This window comes from Macaca thibetana, chromosome 5 (genome assembly GCF_024542745.1).
Source record: "Macaca thibetana thibetana isolate TM-01 chromosome 5, ASM2454274v1, whole genome shotgun sequence".
NCBI lineage: Eukaryota > Metazoa > Chordata > Mammalia > Primates > Cercopithecidae > Macaca > Macaca thibetana.
This window is the reverse complement of record NC_065582.1, coordinates 25,199,469-25,220,441: the sequence shown is the minus strand read 5'-3', so window position 1 is coordinate 25,220,441 and position 20,973 is coordinate 25,199,469. Positions and strand designations below refer to the sequence as shown.

The window sequence follows — 20,973 nt, the reverse complement described above, 5'->3', positions numbered from 1 at the left end:
GTGACCAATTCTTTCATAGCGCTCATGTATAAGAGAGAGGGGATAGGGCATTAGATTTTAAAACAAAGATGTGGGGATGGATCTGTTCACTCCTCATTTAAATACGCAGCTGCTCCAAGGCTGAAGGAACTCAAACTTTGCTCTTTCAGAGGAAGCTGACACTGACACTTTTATGTGGCACACGAGAGGATCTGCACCCTTCTTAAAGCCTCCTGCTGTTGGTTTACAGAGACCCCATTGTGTCTACCAACCCTATACTGGACCCCAGAGCAGCAGTTCACTCCACAGCGTCTGGGAGGAGTTGTCATTCAGAAAACTCAAGAAAAGAGGTGAGTTTCTTCCCTGGATTTGACAAAAAGAAGGGAGAAGGGCAAGAGTGGGGGAAAACAGAAAGAGTGTGACTTTGAATTTGGCAACCAAAGAACGTAATCTACTTTTGTTCTCAGCTGTGAGAAATCTCCTTTTGACACTTCCAACTTAGCCTCGGATAAGGTGCTGATAATCATCAAAAGAACGGGCGCGGTAAGCCTGTAATTTTTGGGAGCGGATGTCAGAGATCGAGACCTCCTGGCTAACACGGTTGAAACCCCGTCTCTACTAAAAAATACAAAAAACTTAGGTGGCGGGCGCCTCCCAGGGGAGGCTGAGGCAGGAGAATGGCCTAAACCCGGGAGGCGGAGCTTGCAGTGAGCTGAGATCCGGCCACTGCACTCCAGCCTGGGCGACAGAGCCAGACTCAGTCTCAAAAAAAAAAAAAAGAGCAGAGGAAACGACATCTCTACATCACATTTCATATCACCAAGTACATATAACAGTGGTGAGGAAATTATATCTTTTTCAGAACCTTGTAATTCTGCCACATGAAATCAATTTTAAAACTTTGTTTAGTGTCTACTATACATGAAGCATTATATAAAATTTTACAAATATTATTTCATTTAAAATTTAAGGCAGTTACCTGAGACGATATTTTATTCCCATTTTACACATGAAACAGAGGATCAAAGAAAAATAATTGTAGCTTATTCAAAGTCATGTAGGTAGTAAGCACTGGGTATGAATTACATATTCTCTGTCTCTGCCCGTTCTCTCTCTATATCTCCCTCTCTAGCTCTCTGTTCCTTCCTCCCATTCTTGCTCTTCTCATACCTCCAAAGTTTCTGAGTTGTGTCATTTTTGTCCTAATGTACATACCACATTCTACTGCAGCGTTAGTAGAATAGTGTCACCATGAAATTATAACAAACTCAGACGAGGCTACTATTTGACAAAGTAAGACTTCAAATCAAGGACATAGGCAGAAGGCCAGCAGGCAGAATGTAGTCTGAAGACCTGCCTTGTTTTAGCAACATGATGCTTCATTTGATTTTTCAATGGTTTTAGGTAGGTTGTCCACTTGCCAGTTTTTATATTCTACCACTCCCTTCTGATTCACACTCGTGTTCTCCACAAACCCTCTTCCAACACAGCTTCTGAAAGCATTTGAGCTTGGAACTCCTGCTTACAATCAGTCACGCAACTACCAGTCCTTTAGTTTGTCTGATTTAAAATCATTTTCTATTCCTACTGAGAAAACAAGCTTTCAGTTGGAAGAGAATATGGTAAGTCTAAGAAAGAAATACACATGGAAGTATCTCAAATAAATGTTTGGGTAGGGAGAATTTAGACTTAAAACCAAAAACCAACATAGCTTCTTAAATAAGAACAACTGAGTAAACATGGACACTACACCAACTGTTAAAGGTTAAACCTGTATCCAAGTCACAAACATCAAAGGCAAACAACACAACTAAAATTATTAATTTCATCTTACCTTTGCTTGGTGTAAGATGTGGGGTGTCCTAATATGTAGATCTATCTCTGCATGACAGTTCAGATTCATGTGCAAGAATAATTCAAATCTTCCAACAGGTTAAACCAGATGTAAGAAACATTCTCTGTCTAGATTTGAAGTGCAACAGCCCTGCTTCCAGTGATGTCTGGTTTAACCTCTGACCGATAGACAGAGAGGACTCTTCAGATGTTGAGTATCTCTCAACATGCAGTAGCTAGACTATCTGCAGCAAGATCATTTGCTAAAATACAGATTCCTAGGTTCCCCAGGCCATCTCAGTTGGAGTCTCAAAGTATGATTCTGGACTATGTTTTTTAACAAATGCTACCATATAATTTTGTGATCACTTAAACTTGGGAAACACTAATTTAGATTTATGCCATAGGTCCTCCTACCTCGTCTCATTTGTTCTTGACTCCCATCCTTCTTGGAACATTAGTTTTTTTTTCCAGATTCCTCTTATTTAGCTGAATCTCGGGTACATGCTCTTTCTGGCTGGTTCTATCTTATTGCTGCCCAATCTTTAGCATAACAACATGGTTATATTTTACAATTGCTTATACTCTCCATTCTCTGGACTCATATTGAAATACCTAACTGGCCTGTTAAGTTGTCAGGAGTAGTACCTATGAGTGTAGAAGATACAAACTGAGATGCTTTAAATAGCTATTCCTTATAAAATGGTGGAAGAAAACAATTTCCAAACTAAACAAAGGAAAGTCATTTGACAAATAAAATAGATCAGGCACAGACACTAAATAAATAATTTACTCACCTCTGAGAAAACAAAACAACAATTTGATTGGGTTTTGTGCCTGCCAACTTTTAAACCTTTATAAATAGTAATTTATTTTATGGTTTACTCCATTGAATACCTGCAATAAACAAGCAAATATAGCATTACATTTGCCTGGCTTTCCTAACATGGCCATAGAACAAATGAGCTGTTGGGCTGCCATGTATATATCTTTCTAAAATAGATTAAAATATATGTAAATAATTCTGTCTCCTGAGCTTAGGCAGCATGCAAAGATGCTTAAGAATGATCACAATAATGCAAAATTCATGACAACTCATTTGCTATAATAGCAACTCTGAGTCACAACGAAGAATTTAAGGATGCCTATGAGAAACAATTTCCATAGGAGAGTAACCTATGAGTACAAAATGTTTAAAGTAATGAAGTTCTCTGTTAAGTTCAATAGCATAAGGGCAATGCTATCACTTCCTCCTAGGCAGCCAATTGTAATGCAGGCCTCTCCGGAGATCTGAAATACACGGAGTTTGCTAAACACGGCATTTTGTGAAAGTCTCAAAATTGTGGAGAATCCCCAGTGGCAGTGAAAAGGTTGCTTATTTTCCCAAAGTCACATCCCATTAGAACACACACCATTCCACATCAATTGAACAAATACTGACTCTGCAAACAAAACAAATCATGATAAAGAATGACAGTATGTAGAGAAGCAAAATATCTTATTTAAAGAATAGGATTCAACCCTTTTAGAAGGTAACTTGAAAAGAGCATTCAAAATTTTGGATGCATATGTCTTTTGATCTCATAATTCTGTTTGAAATGTACTAGCACTAAGGAATAACAGATCAATTAAAGATGCATATACAAAGCCATTCATTTCAACATGATTTGCAATAAAAACACCTTGAAACATTTTAAATTTCCATCAACACAAAATAGTTTAAATAAAGTATAGTATATATTCTGTTGTGTGGCCTTAAAAAACAACATTATATGTATTGATTGGAAAGATATCCAACAAATAAGAAAAAGTTCATTACAAAATATTACCATATTATGTTTATACTTGTGTATAAAAGAATTATAGACATATGTATATAATGCTTACACATGAATGGCTTAAAAGAGTTACCCATGATTATCTCTGGAGTTGCAAATTAGGGACCTGAAAGACTTGGGAGCTTTTACTCACTATTTCATATCTTCTGTACTATTTTAGTGTTTTTTTTGTTTCGTTTTGTTTTGTTTTTTACTATTAGCCTATATCAATTTGAAATACAATTAAAGGTCAAAAATGTTTATATCACACAGTGTGGGTAATGGTATACAAATCCTCATACATTTTTAGGGAAAGTGTTTATTGCTAGCAGCTCCATGCAAGAAAATTTGGTAGTAGCTTTCAAAATTAAAATTCAGCCCTTCCACATGGCTGGACATGGTGGCTCATGCTTGTGATCCCAACACTTTAGGTGGCCAAGGTGGGAGGATCACTTGAGACTAGGAGTTGGAGACCAGCCTGGGCAACATGGCAAGACTTCATATCTGCAAAAAATAAAAAAAAATTAGCCAGGTGTGATGGTGCACGCCTGTAGTCCCAGTTACTTGGAAGGCTGAGCCCAGGAGGTCAAGGCTGCAGTGAGCTATGTTCATGCCACTGCATTCCAAACTGGGCAACAGAGCGAGACCCTGTCTTGAAAAAATAAAGATAAAAATAATAAAATACATACATTATTTGATCTAGCATTTCCTTCCCTAGAACTTTATCCTACAGCTGTACTGACACATACACAGGATAGTCATTCAGCATTATAAATAAGAGGGAATTATAAATAAATGGGAATCCACACAACTATCCTTCAAGTGTACATAAATCAATGGACTACTATGTAGTTGTTAAAAAGAATCAAAGAGTTCATTTGTGTACTTAAATAAAATAATCAACATGTATTAGATACAAAAAGTAAGCTCAATGGAATGTTACCATTTGTATTAATAGAAAAAAATATAAATGCCCATATCTTTGTAAATGCATAGAAAACTTTATAAAAGACGTATTAAAAAGACTGGAAATTAGTTTCCTCTGGAGATGACCCAGGAAGAGAATGAAGGAACCTTAATTTTACTGTATATACTTTTGTCCATTCCAAATTGTGTGCCATGGGTTTGTATGATTCAAAAAACTAATTTAAACAAATGTTTGACAAGAAACTTTACATAGCAGCCAGGTTTTTATTCCATCTCAATAATAAGGTTTATACATTCATTCATTCATTCGACAAACATTTATCAAAAACTTATCATGTGCCAAGCACAGTCCTAGGTCCTTAGGATATACTTTGCAGTGAAACAAAATCTCCGTCCTTCTGAAGCTTATGTTGAGGGGGAGGGTGCAGGGCAGAGATTAACAATAACAGACATGTAATAAATAATATATTAGATGGTATATAGCATAGTAGACAGTGGTAAGTATCATGGGAGGAAGAAGAGTAGATTAGAGTCAGGGGTATAGGAAATGCAGGGGTCAAGAGTAAAGGACAAGTTGCAATATTCAATAAGGTAGCTGAGGAGGTATCATTGAGAAGGTGAGACTGGAGCAAAGATTTGAAGAAGGTAAATATCTGGTGAGTGTCTAGAGAAAGACTATGTCAGGCAAAACAAACAAACAAACAAACAAAAACAATAAACAAAAAGAAAACACTCAAGCAAAGCCCTTGATGTAGAAAGGTACCTGGTGCATTCAAGAAGCAGGAAGGCCAGTGGCGCTGGTGTGGAATGATTGGCGAGTAGGAGATGAGATTAGAGAAACACCAGGGATCACTTTGGCTAGGACTTTGTACACCATTTTAAGAACTTCATTTTCACTCAAAGGGAAACAGAACTATTGTAGAGTTTGAGCAGAGGCATGATACAATTAGGCTTACCAAGGATCACTCCAACAGCTGCATTAAAAATAGATGGTATCTTTGGAAGGCCGAGGTGGGCGGATCACGAGGTCAGGAGATCCAGACCATCCTGGCTAACACGGTGAAACCCCGTCTCTACTAAAAATACAAAAAATTAGCCGGGTGTGGTGGCAGGCGCCTGTAGTTCCAGCTACTCGGGAGGCTGAGGCAGGAGAATGGCATGAACTCAGGAGGCGGAGCTTGCAGTGAGCCTAGATCGTGCCACTGCACTCCAGCCTGGGCGACAGAGCGAGACTCCATCTCAAAAAAAAAAAAAAAAATACATGGTACCAAAACATCACATATACCCCAGAAGTATATACACCTACAATGTACCCACAAATATTACAAATTTTAAACATTTAAGGGCCAGGTATGGTGGCTCATGCCTGTAACCCCAGCACTTTGGGAGGCCAAGGCAGGAGGATCACGAGGTGAGGAGTTCAAGACAAGCCTGGCCAACATAGTGAAACCCCATCTCTACTAAAAATACAAAAATTAGCTGGGTATAGTGGCACATACCTGTAGTCCCAGCTGCTCAGGAGACTGAGGCAGGAGAATTACTTGAACCTGGGAGGTGGAGGTGGCAGTGAGCCGAGATCATGTCACTGCACTCCAGCTTTGGCAACAGAGTGAGACTTTGTCTCAAAAAATAAATAAATAAATAAATAAATATTTAATAAATAGATGGTAAGGGAAAGGGTAAAAGCAGAGAGAACCACTGCATAACTCAGGTGAGAGATGATGGAGCTCCTAACAGCAGCCATGGTGGTGATGGTGGGAAGTGATAAGATTTGTCTATTTGTTTGAGACAGAGTCTTGCTCCGTCACCCAGGCTGGATTGCAGTGGCACAATCTTGGCTCACTGCAACTTCCGTCTCCCAGGTTCAAGCGATTCCCCTGCCTCAGCCTCCTGAGTAGCTGGGATTACTGGCATGAACCACCAGGCCCAGCTAATATTTGTATTTTTAGTAAAGACGGGGTTTTGCCATGTTGGCCAGGTTGGTCTTGAACTCCTGACCTCAGGTGATCCACCTGCCTCGGCCTCCCAAAGTGTGGGGATTACAGGAGTGAGCCACCATGCCTGGCCAGTGATTTAATGTGAATAATGCCCATGGGACTTTCTGGTGGGCTGGATATGAACTGTGAGAAGAAGAGCCAAAGATGATTCCAAAACTCATCCAACACTTGGAAACTTTCTCACCCACCATCTTCATGTGGCTTGTACAAGATAAATGCAAAGTGGAAAAGTATGATAATAATAGAATGCTAGCTGTCCAAAGGCTTACTTTGTACAAAGAGTAGTGTGGGCTGTTTGTCCTCAGGAAGATAGATAATTCCCATTACTTTGATTTGATTTGGTCTACATATTGTCAGTTTCATTTTAATAAGGCCTCTGTTTCATTTTAATTTTCTTTCATGTTTATTTCTTCATCATGTCTTATTTACCTTATGCAAAAAAGTCACAAAGTTCTATATCATTTTCCATAATTTTTTTTCTAAAGCATCCTGAGTGTTACAAATTCTCTCTAAATAATCTTGTTAGATGCATCTGCTGTTAAGCAAATGTGTATCTTGTTTTATGTCATTTTCTTATTGACTAAGCATTCGTTGCTTACTTTTTGGCCATTAGTAACCCAAACAGCCTCTTCCCAATTAATAAACAAAATAACATTTCCTCCTACAAGACAGGAAGTTAAAGAAAAACTAACAGGATGATAGCTTCCAAAACTGGTAGTCCAAGATGTGAGGACTGCTCTGCGTTTATCTTTTTGCAAAGGATTCCCCACTCTTGCAGGGACAAATGTACACAGACTCACAGTGCCTTTAGTTGCCAGTCTTATAGCGGGCCCAGGCTGGCTAGACTATTTTTCCAAATACAGAAGTACATGACCATATTTCAGAGCTTTCCCTTCTGTGACTCCACAAAATATGTTCTGGGTTTCCTTTATCCCTAGAGAATGGAGCCTTTGAGATTTCATGCTTTGAAAATAAGATTTCATAAAAAAGTCTCAGTAGCCAGCACCATGGAACAGTGATAATATTTAGAAACTATTGAAAAGATAAGGCATATAGGATAAAAACTTACTCAAATGTAGTAGTTCTTTGGTCAAAAACACAAATAATATTAAAGGCATTCTCTGCCTTTGCAATTCCAAGCTGTCAGATGGGATACATTGTTAAAGCCAGCATGTATTTTGTAACTATGCTGCACTTATCTTATCTTTGGACTTATTCGGATAAGTTCAAATGCACTTATTTTTGTATCTGTATTATTATTTAAGGCAAAGCAATAAGAAGTATCTAATATGATACCAATCTCAGATTATCCTTAAAATAAGCATTGTTATTAGCACTTTCTAACATGACAAGTAATATTTGTGTAAAGCAAAAGATAAAGGTATCAAAAAGAATTAAATAAAAAACAGAAATTTATAGCAGGTGAAAAATAGGAAATACAGAGAAGTTATCCTTTATAGTTGTGAGAGAAGCATAACTAGCTTTTAAGTAATGGAGGTTTAAAATGTGGTCCTTATGTATGCTTGTGTATTCTTAATGAAATTAAAATATTAAAATATTGTTTATTCATTTCTTCAGCAAATATTTAGGTGAGCATTTCTTTTCAGGCACTCTTCTAAGCAGGAGGATATAGTAGTGTTTAAAACAGGCAAATAGCTAAGTGCCCTCCTGGACTGTACATTCAGTGAAAGAATTATAATCCCTCAAAGTGGTTTCTGGTCCCAAATTGTAATTGGTTCTACTCTCCATAAGTAATTTTGAATGGGATAATGATGGAATTTTATGTTTCAGTAATGAAGAGTAACAGTTAGCTATCATATATTGAGCTACTCAAAAGCTATCAAAGGGTAAAAAGAAATTAGATTTTCACTCAGCAAAAGAGATGATAATAAAAAAGAAAGCCACTCTGAATATATATTACTTCTTAGTCTATGTATAGCCCAGAAATGTTCATTCTCTAGCTGTGTGGCTGTGGGCAGGTTTCTTAACCTCTCTGTGCCTCGGGTTCCTCATATATGAAATGGAGATAAAAATATACCTACCTCACAGAGATTTTAAGATCATTTAATGAGTTAATAAAACCACAGTGACACTGAGCATAATTCTAAGGTATGAGACCACAGGGTAAGTTTTCAACAATGCAAATTCAGACTATGTAAAACACATTTCTCCACATGATGAAGTAAATAATTGGTATTGAACTAAACTTCCCACAGTAAGCAACTATAGAACTAGACAAAATATATGAAGCAACTGTTTGCAGGCAACAACCAGAGACAATACGAGGCTGTAATCACAAAAGAGGCAAAACTCACAAGGCAATCATTGCTGTTGCTCCCACCTGCTGCCTGGGAACAATCTCCCACCCATAGCACAAAGGTCTGGAGTCCAAGCAAAACATGGTGCTCCAGCTGAATTGTGCAGGCAGAGATCAGAACTCAGAGCAAATAAAATGCCTAGAATCTGCAGGATAGGGTGTGAAACATGAAGAAGCTGTGCAGAAGGGGCCATAGAAGCCCAAGCTCGGGGACATTCCTGTGAGTCAACAGCAGAAAACCATGCTGTATTTATTAACACATATATTCTCCTGTGAGTCCCGGCTAAAAGCCAGCTTTCAAGACCACAGTGGCACAGCAGATACAGGTTGCTTTGTGCTTGAGGGTAGAATAGAGTTACTAGATGTGAAGCAGAGCTGCAGACAGAGCAGCTCCATGATCTACTGGAGTTTGGACTGCCAGAGTGGAAAGCATTTGCCAACAGCCCTGATAGGCGGCTGATACACCAAAAAGACCATGCCTCAGAAGAAAGGATCATTCTCTCATCAAACATACTCCAGACGCATGTTAAGGCAACCTGAAACTAAATCCCAACATGATCTACAAAAGACACAACTTTTGGAGGCTGAATCTTTCAAAGTGAGAAAGGTGTAGGAAATAACTTGAATTTTCAACAAATAGGCGCTAGCAAAGCATAAAATAAAGTCTAGGCAAGTTTAAAGGATTCAGCAAGTGAATTGTCTTCTGAAACAATAATCAACACTTTTCAGAATACAACAGAATCTAGACTCAGAATGGCATATTTCCCATATATTCAACATTCAATTCAAAAATCTCTGGCATAGAAATTTTTCTTAAAAATTTAGCCAGGCGTGGTGGCACACACCTGCAGTCTTAACTCCTCAAGAGACTGAGGCAGGAAGATTGTTTGAGCCCAGGGGCTCAAGGATGAAGTGAGCTGTGATCATGTCACTGCACTCCAGCCTGAGTGACAGAGCATGACACTGTCTCAAAATAAATTAATTAAAAGAAAAATGTGATCCACAGTACAAAAAAAAAAAAAAAAAATTTAAGCAGTCAATAGAAGCTAAACATACAATGGCCCAGATTTTGTATTTAAAAGATTATAAGTCAGTTATTTTAAACATGTCCAAAGAATGAACAGAAAACATCATCAAAGATGTAAAGGAAAAGGAGATCTTATTTAATCATATAGACTGAATATCTGTCTCCCCAAAATGCGTCTGTTGGCATCTAATCCCCATGGTGTTGGTATTAGGAGGTAGGGTCTGTGGGCGGTGATTAGGTTGTAAAGGTAGAGCCCTCACACATAGGAGTAATGCCCTTATAAAAGAGACCCCAGAGAAACACTCCTTCATGTAACCATATGAGGAGAAGATGGACAATGAGAAGATGGACATTTTGAACCAAGAAGCAAGCCCCTATGCCAGACATTAAATCTGCTGGTGCCTTGCTTCTAGGCTTCCCAGCCTGCCAGAGCTCTGAGCAATAAATCTCTGTTATTATAAGCCACCTATGGACTAAGCAGCCCAAATGGACTAAGACACTTAATGAGTGAACAGATAGGGAATCTCAACAGAGAAGTGTCAACTATAAAAAGAACCAAAGCGAAATTCCAGAACTGAAAAGAAAAATAACCGAAATAAATAAGCCATGGGATGGGGTTGAATGGGGCAGTAAAAAAGGGAGTCATAGGGATAAAACATTGTAAGTCCTGACAAGGTCTGAAAATTGGTCCTGTAGTTTCAATTAAGATGTCTTTCTTTTTTCCCAACAAATATAACCTATAACTATTTTGAAAATTGTTTTTCAAATATTTATTTAAGGCATTTCTTTATTAGATACAAATGTAAACTCTAGAATGCTTTCATTTTAAGGCACTTGGGGTGGGGGACAGTTGAGTTTATCAGAAGAGAAAAAAGTTCAAAATAAGTTCTTGTTCATAAGAGTAAGGAAAAATTAGTGTGTGTGTATATCTATCTATCTATCTATATATATATATATATATATAGAGAGAGAGAGAGAGAGAGAGAGAGAGAGAGAGAAAGTAAGAATGGTAACCAGTAAAACCTCCCCCAAACTCATATTATGAAAAACAGTAAAAACATCTACACTTTTTGACAGCAGTTATACAACAGGAATTTATTCTAAGGAATTAATTGGAGATGTACAGAAGTATTTAGATCCACAAAGTATTATTCCTAATTATTATTTTTGGTTTAGAAAAAAATGGGGAAAAATAAGGGACTGTAACAAATTGGGGTGTAGGTATAAATGCAATACTACATGGTGCTTTTAAATGGTATTGTAAAGCACTTAATGACAGAATATTCATCACATATGAGATTTCATATTTTCTTAAAAGCACATTTTTCACATCTTAACATCTCTGAAATTGAGATGTATGTTAAAATCAGTGGCATCTTACAATTATAATTGGCAGCTCTTTTTTCTTCCTTAGTGGTCCATAAAATAATGGTGCAACTTACAATAGATGGTGTCTTAGATTAAATGAAATATGGTGGTGTTAAATTTTAAATATATGTTTCTAAATTAGAATGGTCTCTTACGGCTCAGAGAGAGGCAGTCTTGTGTCAGGAGTAAGAGTGTAGTCCATGGAACAGATTGTCTGGGTTCCAATCTCACCTCTACCATTAATAGTTGTGTAATCTAGGGCAAGTTTTTTAACCAAATGTCCCTCAGTTTCCCCAAAGTAAACAGAGATTATAATAATATCCACTTCATATGTTGTTCTGAGGACTAAAAGTTTTCAGAATAGCGTTTGGTACACAGGACACATTCCAAAAGTGATAGTTGTTATTACACACAAAACATATATATGCATGGAAAAAACTGTAAGGAAAGATATTAGCTGTGATTATGTTAGTGTGGTATGAGCATGGGTGATTTTTATTTGCTTTTTAGGGTTTTCCAGGTTGTCTACAATACATGTGTATTGGTTATGTAATTAGAAAAATAATATTATTTTAAGATAAACTAAGACACATTATAATAAAAAATCTTTGACAATGAAAATGTATATGGTATAATGGTTACATGAAAAAAGCATATGGTGATTGGAATTCTGTGAAAGTTATATAGGTATGGAAAAATCTAGAAGAAAATATCTCTGAATAGTATGGTTTATATACAGCTCTTTTAACATAAATCTATTTCTTTTTAGAACTTGCTACAATGAAGACATTATTTTATAGATTAAAAGTATGAATACTATTTTTTAAATTAAATATGGAACATTTTGTGAGGTGGCAGGTAGATTCATCAAGACAACTTGGGCAAGAGCCACGATCTACATGACCAATCCAGTAAAAATGGCTCAGACCTTAAATGAATGACTCAGTTGAATGAATCAATCTACTGTGATCTAACTCTTTCCAAACCAGCTCCTCCCCAGATGATGTCTGGCAAGCTATGTTTTCCTTAGTCACAGCTCATTCAAATCAGAGGGCTTACATAGAAGTCTTTATTTCTTCCCCTTGATTCTTACAAGTTCTCAAAAAGAAAATTTTTTAAGTACAATAAGCAAGGAGAAATTCGTCAAGTTCATGATTAGAATCTGTCAAAATATTAATTTCTCTGCTCTGGTTTAACAGAATTTCTTCCTGGAATTTTGAATCAGAAAATCCTGATTCTGACTCATTTTGTCAACAAGTAATTAAACGTGAACTCTTGATAAAGCCACTTAACCTCTCAGGCAAGGTTAGGATGTTGTGGTTTTTGCTTTTATCTGTAAAATAAAAATAATAAAATATACCTGACAAGATGTTCAGAGAAATAAATAAGAGAGTGGATGCCAAGTACCTAGCTCATAGCCTAGCAAATGTTGGGTTGGAACAAACAACTCTGTTAAACCAAGTTTAGCCTAAAGATGTCGCTTTACACATTTTAAGTTTGGCCTAAAGGTTTTTCCGTACAACGTGAATATAATGAGTGTAGGTGTAAACAGACCGCAGCCTCTACTTAGGCCAATCACCGAGTTTTGGCCAATCAAATATAGCCAGCTGTTGGAACTGTATTCAAATAAGGCAAATGCCAGCTGTAATCCAGCTGTTTCTGTACGTCACTTCCATGTTCTGTACATCGCTTTCCTTTTTCTGTTCACAAATCCTCTGCCACCACGTGGCTGCATTGGCTGTACTGGAGTCTCTGAGCCTCTCCTGGCTCAAAAGGCTGCCCAATTTGCAAATTGTTCATTTCTCAATTAAACTCCTTTAAATGTAATTAGGCTGATGTTTTTCTTTTATCAACTCAGACACACTTTAAAACTTCCTTGAATTAAAAATTCCAGAACTGAGCTTTGCATTAAGCTCTGTCCCGGCACTAAGCTTTTAAATACACTTGTTAGGTCTTACTTGGTGGTCTCATATATAGGCTACTTATTCAAATATTAACTCTAAATATGCAATATGGGGGCTGAAACATTTTTTAAAGGAGAAGGAGGAATTTGGAAAGCAATATTCAGGGAAAAGTTATGACAAATTGTAATGCACAGTTTATGTGAACAAGGAAAAAGCTAATTATTTTATAATCATAAAAGTAGTATGTGTGTTCTATGTGCTGAACAGTGTGCTAAGCACTTTATATTGAGAATTGTATGTCATTATAAAAGTAATGTGGGTTACACATGTTATATCAATGTTACAAACATGGGCATGTACCCCCCTGAATCTGAAACTTTAAAAAGAAATTTAATATGGGACCACATAGTTCAAGCATCTGAGTTCACATAGCCAATAAAGTGAAAGAGTGAAGACTCTTGTTCTGAGAAGTCTGTGGAAAGTGGTCATCAAGTTTTAGATAATATTTCATAAGCCCACACTGGGCTTGGACTAGAAAATATACATGGATGTGATCACAGTTTGGTATAAACACAATGACAAAACAAGGGAGTAGTGGCCTTATCAAGACCCTGAAGAGACATTGCATCATTCGCCAGGAATATGTCACCACAAAGAGTATGCCTCTTGCCTTTGTTCAAATTTACAGTGAAAAGGAAGCGATTTTGAAAATTTGCTCTGTCACAGAAATGTGCACTGGAGAGTCTGGGGAAAGGTGATGGTCTGATCTTGACACGGAGCTATAAATCTCGATATGAAAAACAAAACCGCAATTTACCTTGTGGTGAAGAACAACTCTCAAAATGTACTTATTTATTGGATATTATTTTAAAACCAAACATCTTGGTCCAGGACTGCGAAAAATAAATGAATGCTTTTAGCTAACCCAGGAAACCCACCTCACATGGCCTGCTCTGTTGCCTATAGCCTTACTAAGAATCCAAAACTCTCCCCAAAAAGCAGGACTTAGCCCATATGAAATGCTGTATGGACAGCCCTTCCTAATCAATGACCTTGTGCCTGACCGAGAGACAGTCAACTTAGTTGCAGACATCACCTCCTTAGCCAAATATCAACACGTTCTTAAAATCATTACAATGAGTCTGTCCCCGAGAGGAGGGAAAGGAATTATTCCACCCTGGTGACATGGTGTTAATCAAGTCCCTTCCCTCAAATTGCTTATCCCTAGACACATCCTGGGAAAGACCCTACCCAGTCATTTTATCTACCCCAACCATGGTTAAAGTGGCTGGAGTGGAGTCTTGGATATATCACACTCGGATCCAACCCTGGATACTGCCAAAGGAACCCAAAAATCCAGGGGACAATGCCAGCTATTCCTGTGAACTTCTAGAGGATCTGCGCCTGCTCTTCAAGCAACAACCATGAGAAAAGTAACTAAAATCATAAATCCCATGGCCCTCCCTTATCATATTTTTCTCTTTACTGTTCTCTTACCCCCTTTCACTCTCACATCACCCCCTCCATGCCGCTGTACAACCAGTAGCTCCCCTTACCAAAATCTTCTATGGAAAATACGGCTTCCCAGAAATATTAATGCCCCATCATGTGGGAGTTTTTCTAAGGGAAACCCCACCTTCACCGCCCACACCCATATGCCCCGCAACTGCTATAACTCTGCCACTCTTTGCATGCATGCAAATACTCATTATTGAACAGGGAAAATGATTAATCCTAGTTGTCCTGAAGGACTTGGAGCCACTGTCTGTTGGACTTACTTCATCCATATCGGTATGTCTGATGGAGGTGGAGTTCAAGATCAGGCAAGAGAAAAACACGTAAAGGAAGTGATCTCCCAACTGACAAGGGTACATAGCACTTCTAGCCCCTACAAAGGACTAGATCTCTCAAAACTACATGAAACCCTCCATACCCATACTCACCTGGTAAGCCTATTTAATACCACCCTCACTAGGCTCCATAAGGTCTCGGTCCAAAACCCTGCTAACTGTTGGATGTGCCTCCCCCTGCACTTCAGGCCATCCATTTCAATTCCTGTACCTGAACAATGGAAAAACTTCAGCACAGAAATAAACACCACTTCTGTTTTAGTAGGACCTCTTGTTTCCAATCTGGAAATAATCCATACCTCAAACCTCACCTGTGTAAAATTTAGTGATACTATAGACACAACCAACTCCCAATGCATCACGTGGGTAACTCCTCCCACACAAATAGTCTGCCTACCTTCAGGAATATTTTTTGTCTGTGGTACCTCAGCCTATCGTTGTTTGGATAGCTCTTCAGAATCTATGTGCTTCCTCTCATTCATAGTGCCCCCTATGACCATCTACACTGAACAAGATTTATACAATCATGTCGTACCTAAGCCCCGCAACAAAAGAGTACCCATTCTTCCTTTTGTTATCAGAGCAGCAGTGCTAGGCAGACTAGGTACTGGCATTGGCGGTATCACAACCTCTACTCAGTTCTACTACAAACTCTCTCAAGAACTAAATGGTGACATGGAATGGGTCGCCAACTCACTGGTCATCTTGCAAGATCAACTTAATTCCTTAGCAGCAATAGTCCTTCAAAATCAAAGACCTTTAGACTTTCTAACCATGGAAAGAGGGGGAACCTATTTATTTTTAGGGAAAGAATGCTGTTATTATGTTAATCAATCTGGAATCGTCACTGAGAAAGTTAAAGAAATTTGAGATCAAATGCAATGTAGAGCAGAGGAGCTTCAAAACACTAGACCCTGGGGCCTCCTCAGCCAATGGATGCCCTGGATTCTCCCCTTCTTAGGAGCTCTAGCAGCTATAATATTGTTACTCCTCTTTGGACCCTGTCTCTTTAACCTCCTTGTTAAGTTTGTCTCTTCCAGAATCGAAGCTGTAAAGCTACAAATGGTTCCTCAAATGGAGCCCCAGATGCAGTCCATGACTAAGATCTACCACGGACCCCTGGACCGGCCTGCTAGCCCATGCTCCAAAGTTAATGACATCTAAGGCACCCCTCCCAAGAAAATCTCAACTGCACAACCCCTACTATGCCCCAATTCAGCAGGAGGCAGTTAGAGGGGTCGGCCAACCTCCCCAACAGCACTTGGATTTTCCTGTTGAGAGGGGGGACTCAGAGACAGGACTAGTTGGATTTCCTAGGCCAACTAAGAATCCCTAAGCCTAGCTGGGAAGGTGACTGCATCTACCTTTAAACATGAGGCTTCCAACTTAGCTCACATCCAACCAATGAGGCAGTAAAGAGAGTTCACTAAAATGCTAATTAGGCAAAAACAGGAGGTAAAGAAATAGCCAATCATCTGTCGCCTGAGAGCACAGCGGGAGGGACAATGATCGGGATATAAACCCCTGCATTTGAGCCAGCAACTACCCTCTTTGGGCCCCCTCCCTTTGTATGGGAGCTCTGTTTTCACTCTATTAAATCTTACAATTCCAAAAAAAAAAATAAATAAATAAGTTTTTAATACACAGGACACAATCACTCTAACAACAATAAGTTTAAATATTAGATAGAAAGATTTACTGTGGAAATTACAATCATTTTCCTTGTCAATTACATGTGATTAAAAATTTATAGCAGCAGTATTAACATAATAACCAATAATATCTTTAGTTATTGGTCTTCCTTGTAAAACTTCATTACCAAGATCATAGATGGTTTCAGACATAGTAGAAATGGTGAAAATATTTGTTGTGGTGAATGAATATGTGATTTCTCTAGGGCAATAAAAGACTCTGATCAAAGATGTTTTTTAACCTGCCAAATGACACAGCAAGATAAACTTGTCAAAAATTCTACCAAAAGGGGCGGAAAACATTGTACTCTGCTGCCTTTTTGGCAGCGTCAGAACATCTCTCCCCTGTGAAGCAAAGCTTTAAAAGAAATTTTATTACTCTTTCCTTTGGTCGGTTTATGCTCATGTGAAACTATATTCTCAAAATTACCAGGACTCTGAACCTATTGGGCAAGATTGCTTTTATTCAATTCAGCACCATTTTCTGAAATTGTTAGATTTAATGCAATAGCATCTTCCTGGTATGCCACTTGAAATCTCTTTTTTTATATAAAAGCAAGCATGGCTATAATAGGAAGTGAGATATTTCCAATATTGTTTTTCTTTTTTCAAAATAAAATATGTTCTTTCAAAGAACTTTTAAACTTTCACCTGAGCATGTGGGAAGAGCACAATGCTATGGATTCTCTCTGTTACATGTTTACTCCTTTATTCTCTCATTAAAGATACCTAAATAGGATTGCAACACCCTCCAACTGGTGATTTGTTCTCTCTCTCTCCCATTCACACTCACACACAGGTACACACACGCACACACACACACAGGCCCATCCTGTTGCAGACCAGTTAACCATGGCGAGAGATGCCTGCCTTGCCTGTTTCACTGCTCTGCTCACTTCTATGGCCATCTCCCCTCCAATGGTCACTGATTCTATAGCAAATTAATGGGAAAATGTTTTGCTCATGTTTCAGCTGAAAGAGAAAAATTCGTGTTGAGATCTCTCTCCCTTCAAAATAAATAGCTTTACTGTGTTTATGATAGAAAGAGGAAAGAGGAACTGTTTATCCTTACATTTTAGAGCAGCATTAATGAATAGAAGAAAGTTTTCGAAGAAAAGATTGTTAGTTTCTATCAGACAAAATACTAGTATCTAAGCACACCTGAGGAAACAACATGGAGGCAGCTTTCTGATCTTTGACTCTAAAAGTATAGGGTCAACGGCATCACAGACTGAGGCTCCCGATAAGAATCTTTTCTTCCTAAGAGCACATTGCCTGTAGCCGTCAGGCTCTCTCTCCTGACTTCTACTTCTTCACTTTTCCCTGGGCTGCCTGTCCCATGGCTCCTTCTACTGCTCCAACCTTGACTGTTCAGATTTTTGACACTTGTCCAAGATGACAACAGAAATCATGGTGACTGTGCAGAATAAAATGAAAGTAAGGTCTGGAAACCACTAAAAAATAGTCAGAAGAGCCCTTTAAAATGAGTGAAAAGTAGCAGCCGTAGATGAAGGAAGAGAAAAAAAAAAAAAGGCAGGATTAAGTGATGTCATCAAAACCAAGAGCTAAGAGACGTTTGAGAAAGTGAGAATGGTTCACAATGAAAAATGCACCAAGGAAGACAGACACTAAGACAAAAAATGAATTACATTTAACTTTAGGGAGATTATTGGTGGCTTGGACAAGATGACGGTGTTGACTGAGAGGTCAATGGGAGGTGAGAAGTACAGACAACACCTAATTCATTTTATTTCATTCATCTATTGACACATCTGTCTCCTTTGAAAGACTGTAAATTCCTCCGGGGCATTGTCTGTCTTACATCTGCCTCCCTTGAGAACCTCACATATTCCTTTAGAGCAGAAATAGGCTGACTATATAGTAAATAAAAAGATCTGGGAAATGAAAAAGGTACTTGAATTAATACCCCTCTTATTACTGAAAATGTCATTAAGAATGATATAGATTGGCATATTGTGTTCATATAAAAATCAACAACATTGGAAAACAGGGATGATTACCACTCTCTGACGGGAAACCAACCCAATTAACGACCACCGTTTCCTGACAGAGAAAGCCATTATTGAAAGTTCACATACATTATGACATTATAGCATGGATATAAAAGTATTTTCTCCACAGTAGAGTCTTCTGCTTTGCTGATAACCTTACTATTACGTTAGCACTCTGGATAAATGTGCTATTCATTTGATTACATAAAACAAATATCATATTGAACCATAGTCATATGACTACACTTTGTGTGCTTTATAAAAACCACAGGGAGGAGGCTTTTTTCACACAGACTTTCTGTGTAGCTGAACATTTGCCATTCTTGGCTGGTCAAGCACATAATATTTTAATGCTCCAGATATGACAGACTTCAGAGTACCAAAGTTAGAATAAATAAAAACAGTCTTCTTTTTCCAGAGAAAGCTACTCTCCTGCATCTGATCTAAGTTACCATCTCAAAGAAGAATCAAGCTCTGAAAAGAGAGAAAGAATTGATAGCATATTGTGTTCAGCCAACCTGATGAGAGCTTTCAGTCCCCAGTGAAAATATGAATTAATGTGAGGCAAGAATAGACCTTGGGAATACTGACCTCCCATGACTCAATAATTCAAACCAGATCCTTTTTTTCCCTCAACTTGTATTTTAAAAATGCAAAATGAGATTTAAAAAACCTCTTTCAATGTTATATTTCAGATCCCAGAATGTATAATCTATGAAAAACACCTGTAATTCAGTCAATGGATCTTTCTGTTGTACAAATACAGGGTAAAGAATCACAATTAAAATTTGGAAATCATTTATAAATATTGACACTGGATTCCTTTAAGTATGCTCAAGTGGTTTTGAAAGCTGATGAGTAGAGAAGATGCTAATATATACAAGATTTTGCTTTGGTTTGCTTGATTTTTAATTTTTTGTTTTACTTGATAGTAGCAAAAGATCACTTATGGTTTTGTCTCATTCTGTGCATATTATGGTGGCTGAGCTGCAAATAAAATCAGGAGGAGCTATGAAAGTGACACAGACATATATGTAAAAATCTTATTTCTTCCTTTTAGTAACTATTATCTTGGGAAAATTACTTAACCACTCAAAGCCTCGATTTTACCATTTTAAAAAAATGTGCAGATGATTGTACCCACTGCATAGGATAGTGTGAGGACACTTGACACATTATGGAGAGTTCTACATAAATATAGAATCATTTTTCCCTCTATGTAAATATAGTTGTAGATTGTATCAACTGGAGAGCTGTGTGACATGAGAAGAGATGGACAGTGTTCTCTACGCATGCACACTTCCACCCTCGCTTGAAGATATCCCTTACTATAGTGGGCTTGGTCTCCAGGAAGAAAGTACATAAAATGAAGTTTTCTCCTTGGGGTCTGCACATCTGCATTTATTGCTAGACACCAATGATCCTGGAGAGCGGAAAACAATACTGGACTTGCAGGAAACAGGTGCTGGAGAGGATGTGGAGAAATAGGAACACTTTTGCACTGTTGGTGGGACTGTAAACTAGTTCAACCATTGTGGAAGACAGTGTGGTGATTCCTCAAGGATCTAGAACTAGAAATACCATTTGACCCAGCCATCCCATTACTGGGCATATACCCAAAGGATTACAAATCATGCTGCTATAAAGACACATGCACACGTATGTTTACTGAGGCACTATTCACAACAGCAAAGACTTGGAACCAACCCAAATGCCTATCAATGATAGACTGGATTTAGAAAATGTGGCACATATACACCATGGAATACTATGCAGCCATAAAAAAGGATGAGTTCATGTCCTTTGTAGGGACATGGATGAAGCTGGAAACCATCATTCTGAGCAAACTATCACAAGGACAGAAAACCAAATAACGCATGTTCTCACTCATAGGTGGGAACTGAACAATGAGAACACTTGGACACAGGACGGGGAACATCACACACTGGGGCCTGTCGTGGGGTGGAGGGAGGGGGGAGGGATAACATTAGGAGATATACCTAATGTAAACGATGAGTTAATGGGTGCAGCACATCATCATGGCGCATATATACATATGTAACAAACCTGCATGTTGTGCACATGTACCCTAGAACTTAAAGTACAATTTAAAAAAAAAAGAATACTGGACTTGAAATCCAAAGGCTTGAGTTTGGACTTTGCTTTCCTACTTACAAAGTGCCAGTGATTACTTAGGTTGCATATATCTCAACTTGAAATTTCCAGAAATCTCAACCCCCTTTAAAAAAAT

The 20,973-nt window shown here is 38.1% G+C and overlaps 1 pseudogene; it reads left to right on the top strand.

Annotated features, from left to right (window-relative positions):
• Positions 1-14,623: 14,623 nt before the first annotated feature.
• Positions 14,624-16,252, top strand: LOC126955352 (syncytin-1-like; annotated as a pseudogene).
• The last annotated feature ends 4,721 nt before the right edge of the window (positions 16,253-20,973 follow it).